Raw genomic sequence first — 15338 nt, forward strand, 5'->3', positions numbered from 1 at the left:
TACTTTCAGTTAGGGATAGGATTAGTGTTTTGGTTACAGTTAGGTTAAAGTTAGGGTTAGGTTTAGGATTATTTATGGGGTTAGGATTAAAGGTTAGTTTAGTATTTGGGTTAGGATTAGGTTAGGGTTAAGGATATGGTTAGGATTAGAAGTTAGGGTTAGGTTTAGGATTAGTTTTAGCATTAGGGTTTTAGTGATAATGTTTAGAATTAGTTTTAGTGTTAGTGTTTTGGCATAGTTAAATTTAGGGGTAGAGTTTTCCTTAGGATTAGGGTTGAGGTTTAGAATTAGTGTTGGTATTAAGTTTTTTTTGTACACAACTTCTATACAAACAGAATTTATTAAAATGATTCTTATTTTATATACCACATACTATATTTTATATACTATATACTAGCATGGTGAAATTGACATTTACACTCTACTGACACATTGGAAGACATGGTATTTTATATCACCATGTTTATAGAATACCTAAGGAAAAAATTTTAAATCCTCAAAATATTGTTGAGATATTTAAGTCTTGCGAAGTTTTATAAAATGTTATCCTCACCCCTCTGAAGTTAGAAATCATCATGAAAAGGGATTAAACATTTATTTAGGGTCATATTTAGAATTAATTTAGTATTAGGCATAGGTTTTAGGGCTAAGGTTAGAGTTAATAATTAGTGTTAGGGTTAGAGATAAAGTTAGGAATAAATTTAGTGTTCAAATGAGGGTTAGGAATAGGGCTGAGGTTAGATACAGGATTATTTTTAGGGTTAGTTTTAGAAGTTACATTAGGGTTTAGGTTAGGATTAGGGTTGGAATTAGAGTTAGGGTTATTGTTAGGTTGTAGATTAACTGTTAGTCCAGGATTTGGGATACAACTAGTTTACAGTTAGATTTAAGGTTAAGGTTAGAAAGTTAATGTTAGGTTAAGTTTTTGTTAGATTTGGGATTAGATTTATGATTAGGGTTAAAGTTACAATTATAGGTTAGGCTTAGTATTAGGGTAAGAATTGGGTTACTGTTTAGTGTTAGGTTTAGGGTTAGGGTTGAGTCTAAAATTAGGGTTAGGGTTAGGATCAGGTGTCTGGTTAGGGTTAAAGTTTAATGTAGGGTTTGTTAGGAATAGGGTTAGGGTAAAGATTAGGGTTAGGATTATGATTAGGGTTTGGATGTTAAGGTAAGGATTATTTTTAGGGTTAAGGTTAGGTTAAGGATTAGGACTAGTGCTAGCATTAGGGCTAAAAATAGGATAATAGGTTAGTGTTACAGTTATTATAAGAGTTAGGTTTGGGGTTACTGTCAAGGTTATTTTTGAAGTTATGTATAGAATTAATGTTTGAAATAGTGTTAGAAGTTAGGGTAGGGTTTGGAAAAATAAAGGCAAGTTTGGGGATGGCAAACTGTGCTTCCCCTCACTGTAATGATTACCAATTCATTCCTTGTGCTCATTCTTCTATTAGGAGTAGTGACTTTTAATCATGAAAAGGGAGATTTTATTTTATTGTTTAGAATGTATGTTTCCTCATTTAAGACATATATTCATGTACCCATATTTTTTCATTAGTTAAATGGCAACACCTATAGACACCGACCATGAATATCTGAAAAATTGAAAAAGCAGTCATTTTAGAAAGAATGGGAAACCAATCACTGATGAGAGGGTGAGAAAATTTTGGCTCATCCTCCTTGACCTCCAAGATACTTTGCATATAAGGCACTTGTTTTAATGCAGCTCTCTGGAATCCATAGAACACTACACTTTCTCCACTATAGCATTTCCCAGCAATGATAGTTAATGGCATGACTAATGCCAAAATGAGTCACCTTAAAGATACAACTGGATTCATGTATGATAAATGATACTTGTTAGGATTAGAGTTAAAGGGTGGCCCCTTATTACCATAAAAATCTTTAAAAAATGAAGATAATTTGGGGGGATGAACACAGTAAATGAATTTTTTCTCATTCACAATTATGAATATTTCTAACCTAATATAATAATAGCTTAGTTTACAAAAACCACATATGAAGCCTTTCCCCTAACTGGGAATAGAAATAGCATTTTTGGTTTGTTCAAGGGGCGGTGTGATTCCTGCCTGAGTGGCATTCTTTCTGGCACCCCATGAGCCACTGTTTAGGATTGGTCCAAGTGGATCTAGTCTCCCTTCTTCACTTTTGGGTGTATTCTTTCTCTGAAATATGTTAGGCTTTTTATTCTATCTCAAAATTTGGCACTTCTCTGATTTCCGAACAGAGGAGTTTTAAGGAAACCATGCTTATTTCAGTTGTGCCCCTCAAAGCTCCCTTCCTGCCCCAACATGCAGCATGTCCTGGCTGTATTAGTAATGGGTGTTGTTCAACCCTCACTGTTCTTTATCTCCCTGTCATATATATATGCATGTATAATATATATTATATATATAAACATCCATATATTTATATACATAAACTATCATGCAAATGGCCCTTATTATCTTAAGATTAAAAATGTCTTTTAAGAAAGTGGGAAGTTGTACCCTGTTCTGCAATATTTGGCAGTGTTCATTTTAACTGAGTCACTTGTCAGGGCAAAGTTACAGCAACCTGTAATAAAAGTTAAATGTGTTGGATGCATACTTATACCGAATTAATATTTCATACCTTCTCAGCCTTGTGTGGGCTGACTGTTCTACTGGAATGCTCTAGCACCATAGAAACGCTAGGAGATATTTTCTTTTAATTGTAAGAATGTTTGACAGATAACAGTACAGTACCATAGAATTAAACTCCATTGCTAATGATTTCTGATCAGCTTATAACCTCTTTTATTCTATTATTTGAGACTTTTGTTTTACTTGCAAGCACTGCAAGAACTGTCTTTGCCCATAATCTTTTTAAAAAATCCTTAGTGTCAGAAGCATTGTCTACAAAATTATTTTTATAATTATCTATATAATTATCATCACAAAGATAACAAGTTTTAATTAAAAATTCTCCATTTTTAGAAATCTAACCTGTGAAATGTGATTAAAATCTTTTTGAAAAAATATATCTTAAAAAGATGTCTGCTAACATTTTATTGTGAAACTGTTATTTTAGTCACCATTATATTAACCTAAAATTCTAATATTTGAAAAAAAAACTGGCATTTAGCTAGAAAAAATGTTTGTAACCTTATAAACAAAATATAAATCATGTATATTGTACACTTTCATATATAAGAGAAACATGTTATGCTTCCACCCCACCAGTCCAATGAGATGCAATAGACCATATTTATTATTTTCTAAGCTTTAGACTTCTGAACCAGTTGACTCAAATTTTATACTACAAGTCCCATTACCCTTGTGAATTGAGTTCATAATGGAAACCAAGCTTCCAAATCTCTAGGCAGAGTTTCCCAGAAAAACAGAAACAGAAATGCTAGTCACATTCTTTCTTGCTGGTTTCTTTTCTCAAAAGCATTTAAGAGGATTCAAGTATCTCTTTATAGCTACCTTATTAAAATGCCCTCTTTCTCCCATTACAGCACTGAGATGAACATTGGGAGGCTCTGGCTCTCCTAGCCTAGAGAATGAAGTCTTTCATTCTAGCATTTGGCCTCAATCACATTGCCCCTCACTCTGCACCCCCCACCCCCCTCCCCAGCACTAGTCCTCACTCAGGAGCATTGTGACACATCACTACTAGGCCTAACTGCAAGCAGAACCCTGAGAAGTCCAGCTCATCATCTAACTCTACTGTCTTCTCTTGTGAACCTGCCCATGTAGCTCTTAGCCTTTCTCTACAGGGTTGAAGAGTGAGGAGTAGCTAATAAGGCAAAACTCTAAATATTTAGTTGAAGATTGATGGAGAAAAGCTGTGAACACAGTAAAAATGTTTCTCCAATCACAGGGAGTTTACTAAGCAAGAGATTATTTCTGATTGGGAGTAACTGAGAAAAGTTTTATGGCAGAAAGGATACTTAATGGGTGCATGTGTTATTCAGAGTCAATTAACAACCCAAGATGGAAAGAGAGACAAAGCAAAGCATGCTAGGTAGAACATGGTCCCACAAAGGTGTCCACATCTTAATCCCCAGAATTTACAACTACATTACCTTGTTGTGGCAAAAGAGATTTTGCAGAGGGAATGAAGCTGAGTTTTGAGATGGGGGATTATCCTGGATTATTCAAGTTGCCCCTAAGTGTAACCATGTTCATATAAAAGGGTGGCAAGAATGTGGGAGAACTCCCATATTCTGTGAGGGCAGAGTGGAGGTCAGAGTGATGCAGTCTCTAGATGATGGAAAAGGCAAATAAACAGACCCCCCAATACTTCCAGAAGAAATACAGCTCTGCAACACCTTGATTATAGCTTACTGAGACCCATTTCAGATTTCTGACCCCTAGAATAGTAAAAAAATAGTAAGTTTGTGTTGTTTTAAGGTACCCATCTGTGATTTGTTATAGGAGCAATAAGAAACTAACACACAAAGGTAAGTGGAGAAATGGGTGCTGTTTGTAAAGACTACTAAACTTCAGAGTGCACAGTGCATAGGGATATTCACTGGAGGAAAAGATGAAAAGAATAATAGACAAAAATAATAACATTTTGCTTTCCGCTTAAAGTGCTTTTATACTCATTGTTTTAAAAAATATTCTCATAGCAATAATTTAATCCAGGTATGCCAATACTCTGCAATTTAAAGATGAAGCAGCTAAGGCTCAGAGAAGTTAACTGCCTTGCCCAGTTAGAGCTAAGTCTGTGTTAGAGCTGGGCCTGAGCCAAGGCCCACCAGCTCTGCACATCCTTCCACTGCACCACATCCCTTGTTCATACCGGGCCACCTAATTTCAGAGGTGTTTGAAAGTCAGGCCTAGGAGTATAAAATTTATTCTCCCACAATACATGCTTTTAAGCAAGGAATGGCATAATCAGTTAATATAATAGTGTCACATAATGTAGATTCAGAGGAAAGAAAAAAATCTAGACACTGATTAGGCCTAAAGAGCATTCAGGAACCCGAAATAAAAGTCTGAACTGAGGCCAGCAGTGGGAGCAGCCACAAGGTGGGGAGGGGATAGAGGCATGTGAAAATAAGAGCAGAAAATTCATCTTTCTGTTTTATTACCAAAGGAAGTCTTATGATTTATAATATGTATATATCTCTTGGACAATAAATTAGTGTATGTTTCAGTAGGCTTTATAGGTATAAATCATAGTTTCCAAAATAAAATGTAAGTACTTAACTCATCAGATTATTGAACTTTCTAAATTCTCATTTCAGAAGACAAAGAAACATTTGCGTAAAAAAAAAAGAGACAGAATGAATCCCAATACCATATTCCTTACAATGATACCTGAGTTCTTTTTGTCTCCCTGAGGTCAAACATCTGGCCACCAGTGAAAATTGAGAATAGAAAAGTGCTGTTCTCTTTGTCTCGCAGTAATGGCAATACATTCTCCAAATCGTCACCTTTCTGACAGGCTTTTCTTGACCCCATCCATCTCTCACTCTATTACCTATTTACTATTCCCTTTGTATTGCTGCTTTGTATTGGTAAGCTACAAAAATATCTTTGGGTGGTCATCCTTGTTACACATCTGAAAAAATTGCTGCTATGTTATGACATGTTATTTATTGCTATTATTCAGCTGTCAGTTCTCATCATGCCCATTTTTCAACCTTTGATTGCCTTTGTGCCCTTGATTCTTAGAAGCTTTCATAGTTTGTTTTTCTCTTTTTCCACAGAGTTCAGAATTCAGATATTGGCCTTGGTAGGCTGAATAATGACCCACCAAAGATGTCTAAGATGTCCTAATCCCCAGAATCTGGGGATGTGTTACTTTACATGGTAAAATGAACTTGGCAACTTTGATTAAGGATCTTGAGATGGGAAGACTAGCCTGGTTTATCCAGGCAGGTCTGTTGTAATCACAAGGGTCCTTACAAGGGACAGAGAAGCAGAACAGAAAGAGAGATGAAGATTAAAAAGCAGAGATCAGTGAGGAGAGGTGATGCTGTGCTGCTGGGTTTGAAGATGGAGGAAGAGGATGCGAGCCAGAGAATACAGTCTGGCTTTCGAAGCTGGAAAAAGCAAGGGAACAGTTAGTTTCCCAGCAGAGCCTCCAGCAGGAACACAGCAGTGCAGACCCATTTTAGACTTCTAACCTCTAGAACTGTAACATAATACGTTCATATTGTTTTAAGCCAATATGTTTTATGATCATTTGTTAAAGCATCAATAGATAGTAAACACATGGTTCCAACAGAAAAAGAAATCCAAAAGTTCCATCTGTTTATATTTTTAAATTGTGATAAGAAATTACCATATCTCAATTAAATTGGTCTCTCATCCTCTTAGTTAGAATCCTTTGATGCCTTTCCTCAAATATTGATAGAAAATGTTCCAGTTAATTTTTCACCTTGCAATGTCAGTGTAAAAAATTGAAGATTGTAATCTAGCCCATAATCATTTGAGAAATAAGTCATTTAAAACCTATTCAGAGCTTCATACATGCAGTCACAGACAAGTGTCTTGTGTGACTAAAATCCATTTATGTCTCATAACCTATAAGAGCCACACAGAAAACTTGTTTAAAAATCTGTGGTGACAACAGTGTGGTGATTGCTGGAGGGAATGGAGTATGGGGAAGGTGGAGGAGGCTGTGGGTGATAAACGGTAATGGAAGAAGACTGACTTGGGGTGGTGAACATACAATACAGTGTAAAGATGATGTGTCATAGAAATGTGCACCTGAAACCTGTGTAATTTTATTCAGCTGTGTCATCACAATAAATTCAATAAAAAGAAAAAAATTAATAAAACAATTTAATTTTAAAAACTGTGATAAAGCTAAATGTTTTCTTTCAATCAAATAATGCTAAATTGAAAAATCAGCAAAACATTTAATACTGTAATTAGGCAAACCACACTTCCTTGAAGATTACTCAAACTGGAATCTTGTATCCTCTCAATCCCAACATAATAGGATAAATCTAAAATTTACCTGGAGTCCTCTCTCATAAAATTGCTGAGAAAAGGTAAGAGAAGGGAGACAATTAGAAAGAAAGATTACAGATGGGTGGGGGTGGATATACGATGAGAGGCATTAATGATCATATTCAGATTCTCAGACATAACCTGACCTTATTCCCATACCCAACCAATGGGAGAGATGAGATGGAGTAATGTCCTCACACAGACCAATGGTATCATAGGAAAGATGAGTCAGATCTTCCTGACACCCAGCCCTTATAGACATCATGTCTTGCTTGAACACCTGGGAGTGGCGGGTGGCAGGGACAGGGGGAGGTCACTTAACAGTTTTCAAAAACTAAAAAAAAGTTCTTTAGTAAAACATCCCTAATGTCACTTTTGTCCCCACATTCTGCCAACCCCACACCTAGCTCTCCTACTATAAGGGAAAAGAGAAAAAAGGAAGAGATTGGGGTTTTTTTGGAACACCTATTAATGTCAAACAAAATTCAAGATGTTTCTAACTTATTACATCTCATCTTCATAAAAGAGCTAAAATTTCTGAGTCTTTAATGTGGGCTAAGCACTGTGCATTATACATTATTACATAACTCATCTCATTTCACGCTAACAATGACTCTCTAAGATGAGTAGTATTGGTATCCCCATTTAAATGAGAAACTAAGACCTACAGAGGGTAATTTTCCCCAAGTCAAGCAGCTGGCAAATTACAAGACTGAAATTCAAACACAGATCTATCTGTTTCACACTGGAGCCTGAGTTCTTAACCATTGCTCTAAGAGGTAAATACTAATTTTCTTTCTTTATAGAAGAAAACATTTGAGTCAAAGGAATATCAAGGAACTTACATTACTATCCCCAAATTAAAATTACCTAATTCTGAATTCAGAATATTAATTATAGACATAATAATAAGCTTTAGATATGGAAGGCAGATAGTTTAGTTTTTCTATAGCTTTATAAATTGTGATTTTCTAAAAATCACTCCTCATCCCCTTACTGGACAATTATCCCCTTATTCATACTCACTGGTATCCACAAATCGATGTTAGAATAAATCCAAGCATTTGGAGCTACAAAGGAGGACCTGCTGATTCACCTGAGAGCAGAATCAGGGTTTCAAACAATGGTGTCAAAGTCTGAATTTGGAATAATTAAGTTTCCCAAGCACAGATGAACTTTTAATTTTCAAACACAGTCTTAAGGGAAATCTCATTTTAGATAACTCCAAGAGTGCATTTCTTTCTTAGATCCAATGATTCACAGTGGGGAGAACACACTGATGGAACCGCACAAGGACCTTCCCTAACCACAGCCTCAACGCAATGGACCCCTGTTTCCTGGGTGCCCCTCCAACCACCGTGGTTACATGCAACCCAGATGACTCACACAGGAAACCTGACACATACTGCTTCCTTTTAGGCCAATTTTCTTTATACAATCAAGCCCAAATAACAAAATCAAGGGTTCTTTTGTACTTCTTTCTTTTGGTTCAGACATATGTTCATGTGCAAAATACACAAAAGCCTATTATGTTTTTGATTAAAGCTTCTAATTTGGGCAAGGCATTAACTAAACTTGGATGTGGCGGAACTCATCCATTTTGTTCCTACCCCTCTTTTAAAATGTGTGTTAATTTACCCAGAGCTTGTGCCACAGTAAAAATAACTTCATACGTACCTGTAATATCTCACAGGTACATATGAATAGAGAATATGAAACAAAAAAGTTCATGAGAGTCACATGTGTTCTGGTGAGAACACAAAAGAAGCTACTAATTAGGAAAAACAAAACCCCCATCGAAGGAGCAGCTGCAGTCATTTTCTGTGCCTTCCTGGCGCTATGGAAACTGCATGCATTATCGCAGTCACTTTTCACAGCATAGAGAGACTTTATTAGCTTGTTTTTCCCCATAAATTCATCCACTTCAGGCTACAGACAAGTAGTTCGCATACCTAAGTTTGAAATGCTGAATTTCAGAAAATAATGTTTTAAAAGTATCCTGCCTTTAACAGATTTTGGAAACAACTTTTTTGAATAAATTTCAATTAGAATCTCAAAGTGTTTAGTTGCCATATTCCTTTTCCCTTGATGAAAATTCAGGAAAACTACTGTTTTACTTGCTGAAATGTGATAGGAATATAGTTTCGGTTGGCAACAAATAAAACAAGAAACAGAGGAGCTGGACAGGAAAAAAAAGAAGAGAAGTAAAGTTGTTAGCCAACCAGAACTAATGTGTTTATAATACCATTCTGAGAGAAATAAGGAAACCTCGTCAAAATTCAGCAGGACTTAGAACCACATTCCCTTGAGATGGGGGTTAGGTGGGGTGGGGAGCTGAGGGCTCTAGATCCAGCATGCTCTGCAACGAAGGACAGCTTGACCTGAGCCAAAAATGGACAACTCTGGATTCAGAGGACATACGTGGACAAGCCCTACCCAAATCTGGACATACAGAGTTTCTTTATTCAAGCACACCAAACTCTGGGTGCTTATAAGCATAGAAGTTATTTTGGTTTTGAAAAGTCTTTACTATATCAAGAGGAGAAATAATTCATTATTATATCTACTATATGTAAAGTAAGATCTTTGCTAAATAGGATGTTGCATACATATTTTAAATAGTAATATACTATGCAAGAGTAAATGCAAGCTCAGAATTAAGTTCAGCACGGCCCCTTCCTCCCACGACTGGGAGGCCATGTGGGAAGCAGACCTGGCCAGCCCATCTTGCACAGTAGGCATATACAAAGAAAAGCACGCCTTTCAGCAACTGCTTTCAACAAATAGTAACTGAGCATCTGCTCTGGCCCAACTCAAATATAATGAACCTAGAGGCTGTGTGTGGAACATGGTGTGTGAAGCTGATTTCCAAGGCTGACCCAAATAAGCATATCAAAAATAGAGCCCCAACAAGAGCAGCCTAAGGAGAATACTTGGAACTGAGATGCAAGGGAAGCAGCAGATAAGAGCCCATGAACAAAAGCTGATCCAAACAAATTTGACAGACAGTTATTAATACCCATTAAAGAATTTTTACCTGTTCTTGGCACATTCACCTGAGTGTATCCATACCATTTGAAGGAATTGGGTATAAAAATAAATCATACTATTGTTAAAAGGCAATGGGCTCAACTAAGCAGCTTTGGTATAGGGTACTCATTTGAACCTAGGTATTTAACACGGGGCTTCCTGCATTCTCTTTAAAAGGATAGAAAAAACAAAAATGAGGAAAACATTGTACCAATATTGGAATAAGAAGCAGTGCCAAGAAATAAACCTTTTTTGTTGTAAGCCACTGAAATTTGGGGGCTTTGTTTGTTCTAGCAGCATATCAATATGCTCAATTTCCAACTATAAAATAAATACAATAAAAATGTATACAAAGGGGTAAAAATGATTTGGCAGTTTATGCATTAAATTAATCCCAGTGGAAAAATAGAAGAATGATGCTGAGCAGGATATAGAAAAGGGGCTATTTCTTCTATTAAAAAAGACTTGAAGCAAATATAACATGATAACAATTATTAAGTTTGATTATGAGTACATGAGCATTTTTAATACCACTCTTTAAAGTGTACTATATTTTAATACTTCTAACTTAAAATAAAAAACAAACACAATTATACATACTCACTAAAGGTAATCGGAGTATATATAAAAAAGCATATATGAAGAAAATTAAAACCAACCATAATCCTACCATCAAGAAACAAAATTATAGCCCTGGCTGGCATAGCTCAGTGGATTGAGCACAGGCTGCGAACCAAAGTGTTGCAGGTTCGATTCCTAGTCAGGGTACATGCCTGGGTTGCAGGCCATGACCCCCAGCAACTGCACATTGATGTTTCTCTCTCTCTCTCCATCTCCCTCCCTTCCCTCTCTAAAAATAAATAAATAAAATCTTTAAAAAAAATTTTCAGCAATGCATTATTAAAAAAAATTACACCAACACTTTAAATACATATACATATATACAATTCTTATAAAATAACATTTATAAAAATGAGGGCATGCTGCACAGTCTTTGTCCTGCTTTCTTTCATAAAAAATTAAAATTTTTAATTATAATAAATATTTCACAATGATTATTTTCTTGAGAAAATACATGTAAAAGAGAATATCAAGGAGTTCTTATTTCCCTACATTACCTAGTGTTATTGTTCCTCTAATATCTGTCAATTGATAAGCAAAAAAAAAAAAAAATTCCTTCTTTATTTTGTATTTCTTTTGATGGCCAGTTAGATTGTGTTTTTTTTTCATGTATATATGACACTATAATGCTGTACACCTGTAATAGCCACCTGCTCTATTTACCTGCCTGTATCTTCCATTCTATGGAGAAACTGCCTCTTTTCTTTCCCATGTTGTTGATAGAATTGACATGTAAAGTGCATTTGTCATTTCCTAATGGCATAGATCAGCATGCAACCCAGTCATTCTCCAGGTGAGATCCTAACCCTTCCCTTGACTTGGTCCTGGTTCCATCAGCCTAGTGTAACATCAGCCCCCTGGTTCTTGGACCCTCAGACTGAATTATACCACCAACTTTCCTGGTTCTCTACCTTGCAGACAGAAGATTGTGGAACTTCTCAGCCTCTGTAAGAGCATAAGCCAATTCCTATAATACATTTTCTCATATATATAATTTTCTCATATATGTACACATATAATTTTCATATATATGAATAGAAATTCATATATATGTATATATGAATATGTATTTCTCTGGAGAACCCTAACTAGCACAAAGCCCTTGAGATTATGCCTAGGTTTCTGGTCCAAAGGATGTAAATATGTAGGACTCATGTCATTCTGAGTAATTCATTCAATTTGAGGTCAGTTCTGTATCCATCTTCATGGCTGCATCCAAACATTTTGTTTATTCTCATACTAACTACAGCCTTAGCCATAAAAGCTAGGAAACACCTTCATCATTAATGTCATTTAGGTAATATTTTCCATAGACTAGGACTCTGCTATTTGTCACTTAGAGAGTGCTGTTTCTGATTTCAAAATGCTGTTGTTGTTGTTGTTGTTGTTGCTGCTGCTGCTGCTATTAGTGGTAGGAGGTGTGTGTATGTATAAATATGCATACTTGACAGTCTTTATTTAAATACAAAATTAAATATATAAATACTAAGATGCTTCTTCCTCATGTCTCATAAACTTTAACCTCACAGGTATGATTCTGGGGAAGTCTGCTTTTGTCAACCAGTCAGCAAACCGTCCTGCCCTAGGCTAGACATTCAGGGGATGTATATGAAGGAAAAGTGATGATTACCATCCTGGGAGAACCCACAGTAGAATGAAATAATCAGAACCAAGAAAAAAAAAACAGAAAAAATCAAATCTAAGTAATAGAAACTTTAAAATAGATATAAAAATATCAGCTATAAATTAACAATATACAGACACCAGAATGGTTTCAACAATTCATTTCAACTTTAAAAGTTTAAGAATTGGGAACCCATGACTTAACTAAAACTTGAGTCCTTTGAGTCTATGCATAGGAGTCATGATCCTCAGCTGGTCCTATTGCCTATCTAAAGCAATGGGCCATCCAATATCCTAAGGCTCTGTGTTAATATCAAATTAGGTGCAAGTTCTCAAAACTTGAAAAATTATAATGTCTCTGTCTCTTCCTCCTTCTATCTCATCTCTCTTTTTTTTACTAACATTAACTTACAAAAACTATTTTTATATTTTTATAAAATATAAAATTCATTTACAATATCTACAATAAAATAGGATCCTTTAAACACCAGAAATACAGGGATGAAAAATTAAGAGCTGCATCTTTCAACCACCAACGCATCCACCCAATCACATACTAAATACCATTGGTATCAGGCATTGTGCTAGACACTGAGAATACAAAGAACCAGATAAAATGTCTCCTGCTGTCAAGGAAATTGGCATATAATCATGTCTAACCTCTTCTGTATGAATTTTAGGTGCTGACTGGTTCCAAGTGGAGGATCCTGGATGGATACACAGAGAATAAGGTCAGAAGTTGGTATAATGAAACAGTCTGTTTGCTACAGACTCAGTATGACACAACCCAAATTCAAAGTCTTAAGTAAAGCTGTGGTAAAAGAGGGAACAGTCTGAAATATCAAGTGCACAAGGATAGGTAGAGAAAAAGAAATAGTCCCAACAGGAAGGCACAACACCAAGACCAAGTTGGCACATGACCAAGTAAAGATGTCAGAGGCAGACACTGGAGAGATCTCATATGGTAATTGTTTACTAGGGAGGGTTAATAATTCAAGGGACAGGACTGCTTAAGGGTTGGGTAGGAGGAAGCAGTAAATGGCTCAGAGCCAGTTTGAAGAAAGAGGTTGTTAGGAAAACATAGGAAAACATAGTCAATAAATATAGAAATATGAAATATTTTAGAAGTATGAGTATAATACATGGTTCAGTAAGGCACCACATCCTGGTTGAAAAACTGATGATTTACAATGCATTCAGAGGAAGGAGCTGCATAAGAAAAATTATTCAGATATAATTTCACACTAGGAATGTGGGAACAACTGGGTTTATTTAGACTAGAGAAGAGATGACCATGACAAGGGTGCCATGATAGATGATTCTGGTATCTAAATGACTATGGAACACAAAGTACATTGTGAGCAGCTCTAGAGTAGCCATTCCAAGGGCTTTCACCATGATCCCTCCTGATATCCAAACAAATAAATCTAATTGTATGTAGTTAATCTAGGCTATCCACTTGAACTTTAAACATAGTTGTCTAAAATTGATTGTGTTATATTTCCCTCCAAAAAATCCTTCTCATCCTATAATTCACAATTTTTTATTAGCATCTCTATCTTAGCTACCAAGAAAAAACACCTAGAGGGAACTTCTGGCCAAGATGGAGGCATAGGTAGATACACTTTCCCTCTTTGCACACCAAAAGAATGACAACAACAAATTTAAAAACAAAACACAACCAGAACTGACAGATCAAACTGTATGGAAATCTGTCACCCAAGGAGCTGAAGAAGAAACATTCATTCAGACCAGTAGAAGAGACAGAGATGGGCAGCTGAGTAGAGAGGACTCATAGCAAGGTGGCAGCTGATGGAGAGGGTGGTCCAACATTTGCATGTGGATAAACTGGTGGGAGCAACTGGGGAGCAAGACAGACCACACAACCCAGGGTTCCAACACAGGAAAATAAATCCTCAAAACCTCTGACCAAAAAAACCTGTGAGGGTTGAGACAGCGAGAGGAACTCCCAGCCTCAGAGGAGAGTTTGTTGGAGGGACCCACAAGATCCTAGAATGTATGCAAACCCACCCACCTGGGAATCAGCACCAGAAGGGCCCAATTTGCTTGTGGATAGAGGAAGAAGTGACTGAAAGCCTGCTGAGAGCTGAACAAGAGCATTGTTCCTTCCTGGACCCCTCCCTCACATACAGCACAATAACACAGCAATGTGGGTAGCCCTACTCTGCTGAATACCTGAGGCTCTGCCCTTTACTACATAACAGGCCCACCAAGACAAAAAAAAAACAAAAACAAAACACCACCATGGCCCAAATGAAAGAACAGATCAAAGCTTCAGAAAAAAATACAACTAAGACACGAAGAGATAGCCAACCTATCAGGTGCACAGTTCAAAACACTGGTAATCAGGATGCTCACAGAAATGGTTGAGTATGGTCACAAAAGTAGAGAAAAAAGTGAAACCTATAAAAAGTGAAATAAAGCAAAATGTATGGAGAACCAACAGTGCAGTGAAGGAAATGAATTCAAATCAATGGTTTAGATGAGAACAAAGAAGGAACTATTCAACTAGAACAGAATGAAGAAACAGAATTTTAAAAAATTAGGAGAGGGTTAGGAACCTCTGGGACAACTTAAAATGTTCCAACATCTGAATCACAGGGGTGCCAGGAAAAAAGGAAGAACAAGAAATTGAAAACTTATTTGAACAAATAATGAAAGAAAACTTCCCCAATCTAGCAAAGGAGATAGACTTCCAGGAAGTCCAGGAAGCTCAGAGAGTCCCAAAGAAGTTGGACCCAAGGAAGTGCACACCAACACACATCATAATTATATTGCCCAAGATTGAACATGATAAAATCTTTAAAAGCACCAAGAGAAAAGGAGAGAGTTACCTACAAAGGAGTTCCCATAAGACTATCAGCTGATTTCTCAGAAGAAATCTTGCAACAAAGAAGGGGCTGGAAAGAAGTATTCCAAGTCATGAAAGGCAAGGACCTACATCCAAGATGACTCTATCCAGCAAAACTATCTTTTAGAATGGAAGGGCAGCTAAAGTGCTTCCCAGATAAGGTCAAGTGAAAGGAGTTCATCATCACCAAACTCTTATTGTATGAAATGTTAAAGGGATTTATCTAAGAAAAAGAT

This window comes from Phyllostomus hastatus, unplaced genomic scaffold (genome assembly GCF_019186645.2).
Source record: "Phyllostomus hastatus isolate PE091 unplaced genomic scaffold, TTU_PhHast_1.1 phas_contig_209, whole genome shotgun sequence".
In the NCBI taxonomy this organism is placed as follows: domain Eukaryota; kingdom Metazoa; phylum Chordata; class Mammalia; order Chiroptera; family Phyllostomidae; genus Phyllostomus; species Phyllostomus hastatus.